This window comes from Scyliorhinus canicula, chromosome 18, assembly GCF_902713615.1.
Source record: "Scyliorhinus canicula chromosome 18, sScyCan1.1, whole genome shotgun sequence".
In the NCBI taxonomy this organism is placed as follows: domain Eukaryota; kingdom Metazoa; phylum Chordata; class Chondrichthyes; order Carcharhiniformes; family Scyliorhinidae; genus Scyliorhinus; species Scyliorhinus canicula.
This window is the reverse complement of record NC_052163.1, coordinates 127,048,158-127,062,955: the sequence shown is the minus strand read 5'-3', so window position 1 is coordinate 127,062,955 and position 14,798 is coordinate 127,048,158.

Sequence of the window (14,798 nt, the reverse complement as noted above, 5' to 3'; positions counted from 1 at the left end):
CCAAAATTCCCTGGACACGGGAAAGGTTCCAGTGGATTGGAAAAATGCTAACATAACGCCCTTATTCAAAAAGGGAGGGAGCCAGAATGTGGGAAATTGCAGACCAGTTAGTAACATCTGTTGTTGGAAAATTGCTAGAATCAATTATCAAGGACGTAATGTCAGGACATTTGGAAAGTCAAAGCTCTATCCATCAGAGTCAGTATGGTTTTATGAAGGGCAAATCATGTTTGACTAATTTGCTTGAGTTCTTTGAAGATGTGACAAAGTGGATAATGGGGATCCTGTAGATGTAGTATATCTGGACTTCTGAAAGGTGTTTGATAAGGTGGCGCACAGAAGGTTAATTCACAAGATGAGATCACATGGGATTAGGGGTAATTTATCAGCTTGGATAGAAGACTGGCTGCTGGACAGGAGACAGAGAGTCGGGATAAGTGAGTCTTTTTCTGGATGGCAGGATGTAACTCGTGTGGAGCCACAGGGTTCGGTCCTTGGGCCCCAGCTATTTACAATCTATATTAACCACTTGGATACAGGCATCGAAGATTCTATAGCAGAATTTGCAGATGACACAAAAATAGGTGGAGCAATAGGTTGTATTCAGGAAATAAGAATGTTACAAATGGATAGATAGGTTAGAGGAGTCGGCCAAAATGTGGCAGATGGAGTTTAACGTGGATAAGTGTGAGGTCATCCATTTTGGCCTATAAAATGGAAATGCAACTTATTATATAAATGGGGAGAGGTTTTGGGGTGCTCCGATGCAGAGGGATCTGGGTGTCTTTGTGCATGAGTCACAAAAATCGATCATGCAGGTGCAGCAGATAATAAAGAAAGCAAATGAAGTGTTGGCATTTATAGCAAAAGGAATTGAGTATAAAGGTAAGGAAGTGTTGCTGCAACTATACAGAGCATTGGTAAGACTAAACCTGCATCTGGATTTGTTTATTGTCACGTGTACCGAGGTACAATGAAAAGTATTTTTCTGCTAGCAGCTCAAACAGATCATTTAGTGCATGAAAAGAAACAAAAATAAAGTATTGTGCACAATTTTGGTCCCGTTGTTTGAGGAAGGATGTGGTGGCATTGGAGGCAGTTCAGAGGAGGTTCACCAGATTGATTCCGGAGATGAGGGGTTTGTCGTATGAGGAGAGATCGAGCAGTTTAGGCCGATACTCTCTGGAGTTTAGAAGAATGAGGGGAGATCTAATAGAGGTATACAAGATGATAAAAGGTCTGGGTAAAGTAGACATGGAGCTGATGCTTCCTCTTGTGGGGCATTCTAAACCGAGAGGTCATAGTCTTAGGGGAAAAGAGGTAGCAAATTAAAAACAGATTTGAGGAGAAACTACTTCTCCCAAAGGATTGTGAATCTGTGGAATTCGCTACCCGAAGGGTGCAGTGGATGCTGGGACAGTGAGTAAATTTAAGGAGGAGTTAGACAGATTTTTAATTGATAATGGGTTGAAGGGTTATGGAGAACAGGCAGGTCGGTGGAGTAGAGGCCTGGATGGGATCAGCCAGGATCACATTGAGGGTGTTGGGCTCGGGAGGCTAAATTGCCGACTTCCACTCCTAGGTCATGTGTTCTAGGGAGGAGATGCTCTGACTGATTTCTGGCTGATTCAGCAATCCAGCTCTTGGTCTGTAACATTGTAGGTGGCGGATGGGGAACATATCAGCCATGATCGAATGGCGGAGCAGAATCGATGGGCCGAATGGCCGAATTATACTCCTATATCTTCTGAAATATTTGAATTGATGAACATTAAGGTGCTTTACATCTTGTTGAATCTTGATTAAAATGGACATCTGAGAACTCATATGGAAAATCAAAGTCTTTCTTTCATGCAAAATAGGAGGCTGGGTTCTCCGATTCTGAGGCTATGTCCCCACGCCGGCGTCGGAACGGTGGCGTTTTGCACCAGAACAACTGGCATAAAACAGCCACTGATTCCCCATCTTGCTGGGGGCTAGCAGGAAGGCAGCGTAGAGCACCCGGCTCTAGCTGCTGATATGGCCCAGGGAATTGCCGAGTCTGTGGCCGCGCATGCGCAGTGCCGCGGACCCGGCCTACAAAATTGTCCCCACCTTCGGAAGGTTTGTGCGCCCTTGACCACACCCCCACAGTGCCCCCAGCCCCTGATGAAATCCCTCCCCAGCCCGTGGATCAGCCCTCCCCCGACTGCGGCGGCGCTGGACAGAGTCCGCAGCCACCACGCCGAGTTCCCTCACGGCTGAGACTGCACACGTCCCACGCCGTCGGGAACTCGGCCGGCCGGGGGCGGAGCATCAGGGGGCAGGCCTCAGGCAATGCCCTGAGGTCGTCGATACACCACTTTGGAGGGGGCAAATCATCACGACAGCGGCGCCGCCCCCGATTTGGTCGGGAACGGGGATTCTCCGGCCGATCGCCGAAGCGATTTCGGAGACCGGAGAATCAAACCCTGTGTTTGTCAACATCCATAATCTGCACATTTTGATTAATTGAAGAATATCTTTGAGGAGTTAATATGCCGACATGACTTTTTCTGAGGCCTGACCCCACCACCTAGGTCCAGCCCGAGTCAACTCCAAGCCCACTCACACTCCCCCACGTCCAACCCGACACCCTGCCCCCAGAAACCCTGCCACCCCCCCAACCTCCTAAACCCCTACCTTCCTCAATGACCTCCACCCCGACCTGCCCCGACCTTCTCCCTAATATCCGACCCCCCCCCCCCCCCCAATCTCCAATCCCTCCCGCCCGAGCCCTGGTCTCGCCTAACCTCTGAGCTCCCAACTGAAAACCGCTCCCCCCCCTCGCACCACCCAATCCTATCCACTTAACCTTGTACACTTACCTCCCTCCTTCCAGGCCTGTCAAGGGTCTTTAAATTTCAATGGGACCTTTAAACTTACTTGGCTCCATAGAAAAGGAGACTGTCCTGCACTTCAAATCTAGGGCCAGGGGACATGCTGCACTGCCTGGATGTCACATAGGAACATAGGAATTAGGAGCAGAAATAGGCAATTCAGGCCTTCGAACCTGCTCCACCTTTCAGTCAGATCATGGCTGATGTCTTCTGTTGCACAGCCTTGTCCGACAAAACCTCAAAACTAAAATTTCCCTCTACCGGGTGGCCATTGACTGCAGTTGAGGCTAAGCATCCAAGGGTGCCTTCCAAGCTCGCCTTCAGCATTCCCTGACCCCAGTTTGCTGACGAGAGGCCAATTAGCTCTCCAGTTCTCTCTCACCTCCAGAGACCTGGAGGCCTACTAAAAAATTCTGGTTGGCCTCCAACGGAAGACCTTAACAGGTTTTATTTATTTTTTTAAGTTTAGATTACCCAATTATTTTTTCCAATTAAGGGGCAATTTAGCGTGGCCAATCCACCTACTCTGCACATCTTTGGGTTGTGGGGGCGAAACCCACGCAGACACGGGGAGAATGTGCAAACTCCACACGGACAGTGACCCAGAGCCGGGATCGAACCTGGGACCTCAGCGCCGTGAGGCGGTTGTGCTAACCACTAGGCCACCGTGCTGCCCTGACCTTAACAGGTTTTTATTGATTAATTGATTCAACTACTGGTTGCATGTGGGAGGGTGGAAATGCTGCACCTCCGCTCTCGGGGGAAAAAGGGCAGAATGGAGATGGGTAATCATCATGCAAGCCAATCGTGTGCATTTGGACATCTATACCACTCCCCCCCCCCCCCCCCCCCCCCCCCCCCACGTCCCCAACCAGGTGCTAAAAATCCTCCCCATAATTCTTGAAATGTATGAGTTCCATTCCTCATCACTAACATCCCTCATCCTAATGAACATGTCGGGGGAAAAAGAGGACAAGGGAATGTTGTGTTCAGCGAAACTGTGGTCATTTTGTGGATGAAAGCTTCTAATCGTAACGTATGCAAGGAATAGTCAAAATAAGCTTTCAAGCCTTGAGCTATTTGGTGCAGTGTCTATCAGAATTTCTTTTTTTTTTAAAAAGGGGCACTCTCTTTTTGACAAATGGCAGTGTGGGCTGCTTCAGTTTTGTTGTGGTTTTCATGCCATCAGAGTTGTTAGATCTTCAACATTTCTTGTGATATTTCCAAGAAGTTTGAAGTAGTTTCTAGGCACCGAAGATTGACCCATAACAGTTTATGGCATTCATGTTTCTTGTTGATTCACAAAATATTCCAGAATAAAACATCTGCCTTCAGTTATAAGTGTGACAGTCATGTTGATCTACGAGCTTGGGACTGTTACGTTATTTCTGTACATCGCGTGGCCTAATGGCCGAGGGTGGGGCGGGGGGGGGAATAAGATTTTTCTTGCAAAACACTGAAAAACAAAGTTCGAGCAACTGTGATGGTATGTGTGATGATTGTATGACCAAAACTGGGCCCATGATTTGACGTTGTAAATGAGCTCCAGATGGGACTGGCTAACCTGATTAACTTTATTAGGTTTTAGCTCAGGAAGTAAGTGATGCCTTTTGAGTGCAGTCTGTTTTATATTCGGTTAATCTGCTACCAGTTTTTTGCTGGTTGCCCTTTATATTTGCTTGTCCCGTTGCAGAATTCATTTACAAATTTGCCTGCCAGAGTGACAAATTTGGATTTTTAGCGGGCAGAATATTCTGTAGGACTGACCAGATTTTTTGTCGAAAATCTCGATATCTGTCCTCGGCACTCAGGTATCGGGAAGCTCCACGTGACGGATGCCTCGGCACGCCAGGCAACATGTGTGGGGATAATGGGTCTCAAACCAAAGTCATTGATTGTAAACATTAACAAATCTTCCTCTCTCCGTGGATACTGCCTGACCCGCTGAGAGTTTCCGACAGTTTTGATGAGTTTGTTATGACTGCAGATCGTCTACGGTAGCATAGTGGTTAGCACTGTTGCTTCACAGCTCCAGGGTCCCAGGTTCGATTCCCGCTTGGGTCTGTGCAGAGTCTGCCCGTGTCTGCGTGGGTTTCCTCCGGGTGCTCCGGTTTCCTCCCACAAGTCCCGAAAGCCGGGCTGTTAGTTAATTTGGACATTCTGAATTCTCCCTCTGTGTACCCGAACAGGCAGCGGAGTGTGGTGACTAGGGGCTTTTCACAATAACTGCATTGCAATGTTAATGTCAGCCTACTTGTGACAATAATAAAGATTATTATATTTTCAGCGGAATCCCCCACTCCGCCGGCAGCGCACCAACACCCGCAGGTTTCCCGACGGCGTGGGGTGGCCACAATGGGAAACTCCAATGGCTGGCTGCCGGAATGGAGGATCTCGCTGTCGCCGAGGGTGTGCCGTGCAGGAAAACCTGGCTGGCAGACCGGAGAACCCACCTAATGACTTTATTCGAACTCATTGAAACATGGTTGGCCCCTGCCTGGACCTCATGGCAGAGGTCACATGACTACAGCAAGTCAGGTGGGATCTTTAGCACAGGACTGCATTTCATTCCCAAACATCCACCCTTTTCTTAACGAACCAAAGACACATTTGCATGCACTATCATGTGTAACTGTGAGTTACCCAAGGTGCTAAGTAGACACCCACTGCTCTCATGCATTAGCAAACTTCATTATTCTCATCAGTCTCCGCACATTCATTACATGGATAAATACATTGTGCAGGTCTCGTAATAGTACACGTGTACATTGTCATTGGCTGTTCCCTCTCCAGGGAGTGACATTCCTTTTTTCTAAATAAATTTATAGTACCCAATTATTTTTTGTTTCCAATTAAGGGGCAATTTAGCATGGCTAATTCACCTAGTAATCTCACCGGTAGTCATCAAAGTCAGCTGGTCTAACTACCAGTGGTGAGAATAATAGTCTGTGGTGATAATCATAGAATCATAGAATTCAAAGTGCAGAAGGAGGCCATTCAGCCCATTGAGTCGGCACCGGCCCTTACAAAGAGCACCCTACTGAAGCCCACGTATCTACCCTATCACTGTAACCCAGTAACCCCCACTTAACATGTTTTGGACACCAGGGGCAATTTAGCATGGCCAATCCACCTAACTTGCACATCTTTGGACTGTGGGAGGAAACCGGAGCACCCGGAGGAAACCCACGCAGACACGGGGAGAATGTACAGACTCCACACAGACAGTGACCCAGCCGGGAATCGAACCTGGGACCCTGCAGCTGTGAAGCAACTGTGCTAACCACTATGCCACTGTGCTGCCCTATTAGTCTATCATCTTCTATCAGCGGCAGGATGGATGAGCCACACAAAACGGTGCAGGCATCGGGGAATGGGAAGATCCCACTGGCAACCAGTGATAAGCCACTGGAAAGCAAGCCGCGGGGGGAGGGGCACCTGGAAAGTCCCGCCCAAAGTCTTATTATGCGTTGTTTATATAGGGGAAGGTTTCTGAAAGACTGAAGACACAAAAGATGCAGTATCTCTTTGGATATTGCATAGAATCCCTACAGTGTAGAAGGAGGCCATTCAACCCATCGCTGTACTTTTCTATGTTCTTTGCACTGACCCTCCGACAGAACACCCCCACCTCGGCCCCCCTTCCGCCATATTCCTGTAACCCCACCTAACCTGCATATCTTTAGACTAAGGGGCAATTTTATCATGGCCTATCCACCTATCCTGTACATATTTGGACTGTGGGAGAAAACCGGAGCACCCGGAGGAAACGCACGCAGACACGGGGAGAACGTGCAAACTCCACACAGACCATCACCCATGGTGGGAATTAAACCCAATTCCCTGGCGCTGTGAGGCAGCAGTTTCATGTTGGATCATTGCAATTATATGGCTTTCCTATTGCAAAGTCATTTATGGAAGAATGCATCTTGAAATTCACAAGATTGTATTACAGACTGTTTATGTTTTTATTTTGGATTCTGCCCTAAAATATTTGCACAGCATCTGAAACTGAATAATCAATTTAGTCCCAGCTAAGAAGCATTTATGATGATTTTTAATGTGGAGAGAAACACTGAATGACTGTCTACATTTTTGAATGTGTACCGATGGAAATATTTGGTATATACTGGGTATCATGGGTCAGATATTTACCTGAGACGATGGCGTAAATGAGCATCAACGGATTAGTCATTTCTTATACACAATTTAATTCCTAAACTGCAATGGAGCTGGATATCAGGTGCTGCGTATAATGGGAGGGTGATCGGTCAGAATCGTCCCACCCGAACTCATGGTGGGGCTGACGAACCATTGAAATCTCCATCGTGAAGGGCTGGAAAATTCCAGCTAACATGTTGTACGCTGCCACCCGAGACAAATTTCCCACTCCTTTAACACAACTCTATTTTTTTCTGCTTGTTATTAACCCGTTTTAATTACTTTGGGCGTTAATTTTTAAGGTAATCCTTCTTTTAAGAGCCACCCACCCTTCTATCATGGTAGCACAGTGGTTAGCACTGTTGCTTCACAGCCCCAGGATCCCGGGTTCGATTCCCGGCTTGGGTCACTGTCTGTGTGAAGTCTGCACGTTCTCCCCGTGTCTGCGTGAGTTTCCTCAGGGTGCACCCGTTTCCTCCACCAGTTCCTAAAGTGCTTGTTAGGTGAATTGGACATTCCAAATTCTCCCTCCGTGTACCCTTAAAAAGATGCAGGAGTGTGGCGACTAGGGGATTTTCACAGTAACTGCATTGCAGTGTTAATGTAAGCCTACTTGTGACACTAATAAGGATTATTATTTTACCTTCATAACACTGCAAGCTTAATGGGTGTTCAAATAACTATTGCAGAACTGGGAGAAAATTAGGATTTCAACCGACAATCAAAATTTCTTGTGAGTTTATTGAATTCTACCGAGGTCAGAGCCACTGGGACTGAAATTTAGTATTGAGCAAAACATAATTTACAAGGAACAATATACACATACTGGGCCCCATTTTAATTTGGTGAAAATAAATGGGTTTTGAGGGTGTTCAAATTTTGCATATTTACTTTGCCACATTACGGAACAAGATTATCTCCTTCCCAGCAACAACAGATACTATTTCCAATGCTACAAACCCCAAGAATTCCAGCTCCTTACTTGAACATGCACTGCTCTATACTTAAATATTTTCTAATATGGCACAATCACAATTCTTCTGACAATGCCTCTCTCCGTTCTGTACAGGGGTCGTGTACCCAGCCTGGTCTCTGCTTGCCTAACCATGGTGCTTCAGTTTGAGAGTTGATGGTAATGCTCTTGATGGTTGTAGGGAAATGGTTGGAGTTACTAACGTTTTAGTTATTTATTGCCAGGAATGAATGTTAGCTGATAATTGTCAGCCCAAGCCTGGATGTTTCCCAGATCATGTTGTAGGCCTGTATGGATTGTCTGATACTGTGATTTCTAACGAACAGCCTCACTTCTGGTTTTATGATTGAGAGAAGGTCATCAATGAAGATGCTTGGGAGAAGCTTGCTTTTCTGAGGGTCTTCAGAAGAGATGACCTCAGGATGTGATGATTGCCCTCCATTATCCAGAACCATCCTGGTTTGCATCAGGTTCTGGACAGTTTCCCTTTGACCACAGTTTTGCAAGGAATCCTTGGTGTCATGTTGTCAAATTCTGCTTGGATGTTGGGGGCATTTGCTCCGACCTTTCTTTTGATATTCAGCTCTTGCATCGATGTCTGGGTTAAGGCTGTTAGAAGATAGAACATACAGTGCAGAAGGAGATCATTCGGCCCATCGAGTCTGAACCGACCCACTTAAGCCCTCACTTCTACCCTTATCGTAACCCAATAACCCCTCCTAACATTTTTGGTCACTAAAGACAATTTATCATGGCCAATCCACCCAGCCTGCACGCCTTTGGACTGTGGGAGGAAACCGGAGCACCCGGAGGAAACCCACGCAGACACGGGGAGAACGTGCAGACTCTGCACAGACAATGACCCAGCGGGGAATCAAACTTGGGACCCTGGAGCGACTGTGCTAACCACTGTGCTACCGTTTCTTTGCAAATGGGAATTATTTCATATTGTAAGGACGTCAATATCACAGTTGTATTGAAACAACTTGGCTCGCATGGCAGTTTAATCTGATTTTTTAAAAATTAATTCACCGAATGAGGGCAATCACTGGCTGTGCCAGCATTTATTGCTTATCCTGAATTGATCTTGAACTATGGGCATTGAAGAGTCAACAGCAGGAGTCACATGTGGGCCAAACCAGGTAAGGCTGTCAGATTTGATTCGCTAAAGGACATTTAGTGAACCTGATAGGTTGTTTCAACAGCTGACAATGGTTTCATAGTCATCATTAGTCTTTTAATTCCAGGATTGTATTGAAATCAAATTTCACCATCTGCTATGATTCGAATTAGGGTCCCCCAAAGCCTTAAGCCGGACCTCTGGATTACTGTTCGAGTGGCAATTCCACTGCGCCACTACCTGCCGGGAATGTGGTCAGCGTTCGTAGTCTTTGCTGTGACCAGTACACAGCAATTTCATGGGGAGCAAACTGAATTGGCTGGATGCTGATGGTAACCTTCCACTTCATGAGAGAGGCCATTACAAATGGTGCACTGTTTGACTGCACGCACGTTCACAGTGGGAAAGCTTACCGACTAGAGAAGTGCATTCGGAAAACTTTTTAAAAGTTTGCATCTCGTAGGGGAGAGGAAGAACCAAGGGTTTAGAGAATTTCACAATGACAATAGCAGTAGAGATAGTATTTATTCGTGATGATCAAAAATAATACAAGGTAAAAAGCATCTATTCTCCTCAGATGGTTTCATATACAGAGATTTATTCTATAGATAATACTTTACATTTGTTATGACCTACAAAATCCATTATTAATTTCTTTGAAAAAATATTTTTTAAGCATAAATCCAACAAAGACATAAGAAGGGACAATTGAGAGTCTAAATTATACTCTTCCTTCCAATAATCTTTGCATCCCAATAGCTGTAAATTGAAAATTACAACTGTGCGAATCTTCATGTTAAAAAAAACATTTCATTTTAAGCAATTATTTCTGTACTTGGTCCTTCATTTTGATGATGTGAGGGCCAAATCGCCCTGCGCCCCCCACAGGACCGCAGGCCGCCTGGTCCCGCCGGTAAGGGAGGTGGTTTAATTCACGCCGGCGGGACTGGCATTACAGCAGCGGGACTTCGGCCCATTGCGGGCCGGAGTATTGTGGGGGAGGGGGGGGGCGCCGACCGGTGCGCCGTGATTCCCGCCCCCGCCGAATCTCTGGTGCCGGAGAATTCAGCGGCCGGCGGGGGCAGGATTGACGCTGCCCCCAGCGATTCTCTGACGCGGCGGGGGGTCGGAGAATCCCGCCCAAGATATATATGTTAAAATACAATAATTCATTGTATTGGCAAATATTTAAGTTGATTTGGAAATGACTACTATAAACTAGGTGAATAATGCACGGTGTGTTACGAGCAACAAAGTAATTAATGTGAAATCCTTGTGATCACTATTTTAATGATCGCATTGATCAGTTTTTGAAACAATTTTCCCATCAACCAGACGTTGCTAATATCCCACAACCCAATTTTAATTGTTTATTAGTATATACATCTTTCACCTTACATGACTGACAATATATTCCAAATGTGGCTGTTTTCAGGGTTGAACAATGTTGTGATAGAATATGAATACAAAATACATCTATTTTTACAGTTGCAAATGTGTCTAAGAATTTGCAAACTTTGTGAAAAATAATTATAATTACACCAGATGGTTATGACAAATAATAATAAGGTATAAATAATATGGAGTATTTTCTTCATTGTTTCTTTTACAATAAATATATGGTATGGAGTATGTACAATATACACATTACAGGGGTGAAATACCGACTAGTACACTGAGAATGTGTTAAGTAAAGAGTAAAGTCCGCTATTTGTTACCATGGACTTACAGGAGAGTACAACATAGTCAAGGATTATGAAAGAATGGACTACTGTTGCACAATGGGAAGCCTATCAGAGGAAACTTGCACTAATGATGCTGACGCATTTGTGAATTATCTAAATTGGCACTTGAGGGGTATAAATAGCACACAGTGACAACTCAACTGTGCAGTATACAATTTGCAGCATTCATCCAGGGACGATGAGGTCCTGAAATCCTATTCACTTAAGATGTCCTGAAGATTATTATTGATCATTAGAGGGTGCACGTTGGCACAGTGCTTAGCACTGCTGCCTCATGGCGCTGAGCTCCCAGGTTTGATCCTGGCTCTGGTTCACTGTCCATGTGAAGTTGCACATGCTCCCAGTGTTTGCGTGGGCTTCACCCACACAACCCAAAGGCTAGGTCGATTGGCCTTCCTAAAATTGCCCCTTAATTGGAAAAAATTAATTGGGTGCTCAAAATTTTTTAAAAATTGACCATGAGAGGGCGCAGCAAAGCATCGTCTCCTGGTCAGAATAGTAACTATCAAATAAACAGTGCACAGCAGACATGGGAGACAATTACACAGGGCCAGGTTAACTCTGGAGATCTTTAAAAATTGCAGGCAGGACCAGGATGCGGAAGACCAGCCCCCGTTTTTGATGGAGCCCATTTTTACCAGGAAGGAAATGAAGTGTGAATCATAAATCTGGGATACTCAAACATCATCAAGGCCCTGTAAAATTGGTGCTGATTCAAACTGACTTCATTTCCACTGTTCCAAGTGCGTTAACCCATGGTATGGGAGCCACACATTTATGGAGCAGAGATAAGCACATTTGAATATGGATAGTGTCAGCTCAAGTTATTTAAATGACCAGATCTTTAAAAATGAAGAAGTATGAAACGGTCAATTAGCTAAAAAAAAAAATCTGCTTTGATTGACAGGCCATCTGGTACAAGTCAAATAAAAGCAGTACCATTTGCTCCTGCAGTTTCAATAATTGTTGATATTTCCCACAGGCTATTATTACAGCTATGGTCATTATAAATCCTTGACCATGTTTCAAAAGAAAGCTCCAAAAGCACTTATGTTAAGTGTGTGGGGGGGGGGGGGGGGGGGGAGAGAAAGAGAGATCTGAGTTCACACATTAATTGAAAGTATAAATGAGGTTATTAAAAGAGGATGGGAACATATGTAATGATTCAGAGCAGGGGAAATCAAGAAGAAAAGAAAAAGACAACAAGGAGAATAAGCAAAGTGATAGGCAGATAAATCAGGGGCCAGTATCAGATAATGACACTGTAAACAATCATAGAGACGGGACACGGAATGTTAAAAGGGCTAGCCTTAAAGTTTCCTACCTGAGCGTGTGGGGCTTTCTAAATAAAATGGATGAACTAGTTGCGCAGATAGATGGAAAGGGATATGATATAGTTGGGATTACGGAGACATGGTTCTAAAGTGACCAAGAATGGGAATTAAACATTGAGGGCTGTTAGTTTTTTCGGAAGGACAGGCAAAGAAAAGGCGATGGAGTTGCATCGTTGACTAAAGAAGATATTGATAAAATATTGAGGAACGATATTAACATAGACGATGTGGAAACGGTATGGGTCAAGTTAAGAAACAGCAGGGGCAAAAAACATTTGTAGGGCTAATACAGTGATAATGTTGGAAATAGCATTAGACAGGAAGTCAGTGATGCATATGATAAAAGAACATCTGTGATTATGGTGAATTTAATCTGCATATAGATTGGGTGAGTCAAATTAGTCACAGTGCAATAGAGGAGGAATTTCTGGAGTGTATATCAGATGGTTTACTGGATCAATACGTTGAGGAACCAACAAGGGAACAAACCATCTTGGACTGGGTGTTGTGCAATGAGAAAGATTAATTGGCAATCTAGTTGTGAGAGAACCCTTGGGGATGAGTGACCATATTATGATAGAATTCTTTATCAAGGTGGATAGTGAGGTAGTTGATTCTAAGACCAGGGTCCAGGATATCAGTAAAGTAACTATGATGGCATGAGACATTAATTAGCTATGATGGACTAGGAAACATTATTTAAAGAAAGGGCAGTGGACAGACATTCAAAGGAATGAATAGGTGACGTCCAAAAGTTGTTTATTCCTATTTGGCGCAAGAGTAGAAAGAGAACTGTGGCCAAACATTGGCTTACAAGGGAAATTAGAGAGAGTATTAGATTCACAGAAGAGGCATACAAGTTAGCAAGAAAAAGCAATAGACCTGAGGATTGGGAGCAGTTAAAATCCAGTTCTAAAGGCAGATCAAGTGATTGATTAAGAAGGAGAAAATGCAATTTGAGAGTAAACTAGCGGGGAACATAAAAACTGACTGTAAAAGTTTCTACTAGTATGTAAAGAGAGAAAAAGATTGATAAAAATTAATGGAGGCGGCTTTCAATTAGAAACAGGAGAATTCATAAGGAGAAACAAAGAAATGGCAGAGGAACCAAATTCATACTTTGCTTCTGTTTTCACAAAGGAAGACCTGAATAATGTACCAGAAGTTCTGAAAAACACAAGTTTTAGTGAGTAGCTGAAGAAAATTGGTAATTAGTACAGAAATGGCTTTGGGAAAACGAATGGGATTGAAGATGCATAACTCTCCAGGGCCTGATAATCTTCTCCTAGAGAACTTAAGGAAGTGGCCCTAGAAATAGTAGATCCATTGCCGGTCATTTCCCAAAATTAATTGGACTCTGAAATGGTTCCTACAGATTGGAGGGTCGCTAATATAACCCCACTATTCAAAAAGGGAGGTAAAGAGAAACCAGGGAACTATAGACCAATGAGCCTATCGTCGGTAGTAGGGAAGTTGCGAGAATCCATTATCAAGGATTTGGAAAGCAGTGGTGTAATCAGACAAAGTTAGCATCGATTTACGAAAGGGAAATCATGCTTGGCAAATCTACTGGAATTCTGTGAAGATGTAACTAATAGAGTTAACCAGCGAGCTTGAAGGATGTGGTTTATTTAGACCTTCAGAAGGCTTTTGACAAGGTCTCGCATAGCAGAATAATGGGTTTATGGGTTGTGTCTGGAGATGGACAGAAAGCTGGCGAGCAGACAGAAAGCAAAACGTTTGATTAAATGGGTCTTTTTCCAATTGGCAGTCAGAGTCTAGTTGGGGACCGCAGGGATCTATGGCAGGACTCCAACTGTTCACATTATATATTAATGATTTGGACAAGGGAACTAAATGTATTATCGCCAAACTTGCAGATGATACAAAGTTGTTTGGGAGGCTGAGCTGTGACGAGGATGTAGAGATGCTTCAGTGGGATTTGGACAGGCTGAGTGAGTGGACATATACATGGCAGATGCAGTATAATGTGGATAAATGTGGGGTTATTCGCTTTGGTAGCAAACACAAAAAGGAAAATTATTATTTGAATGGATGCAAATGGAGAGAGGCAGATACTCAGGCTCTGGGTGTCCTTGTGTATCAGTTACTGAAAGTAACTTTAGTAAGGCGTTTGATAAGGTTCCCCATGGTCGGCTTATGAAGAAAGTAAGGAGGTGTGGGATAGAGGGAAATTTGGCCAATTGGATAAGTAACTGGCTATCACATAGAAGACTGAGGGTGGTGGTGGATGGAAAATTTTCAGGCTGGAGACCAGTTACCAGCGGTGTACCACAGGGATCAGTGCTGGGTCCTCTGCTATTTGTGATTTTTATCAATGACTTGGAGAGGGCTGAAGGGTGGGTCAGTAAATTTGCTGATGACACCAAGATTGGTGGAGTACTGGATGAGGTGGAGGGCTGTTGTAGGCTGCAAAGAGACATTGATAGGATGCAGAGCTGGGCCAAAAAATGGCAGATGGAGTTTAACCCTGATAAGTGCGAGGTGATTCATTTTGGTAGAAAAAATATGAATGCGGATTACAGGGTCAACGGCAGGGTTCTGAGGAATGTGGAGGAACAGAGAGATCTTGGGGTTCATGCCCAC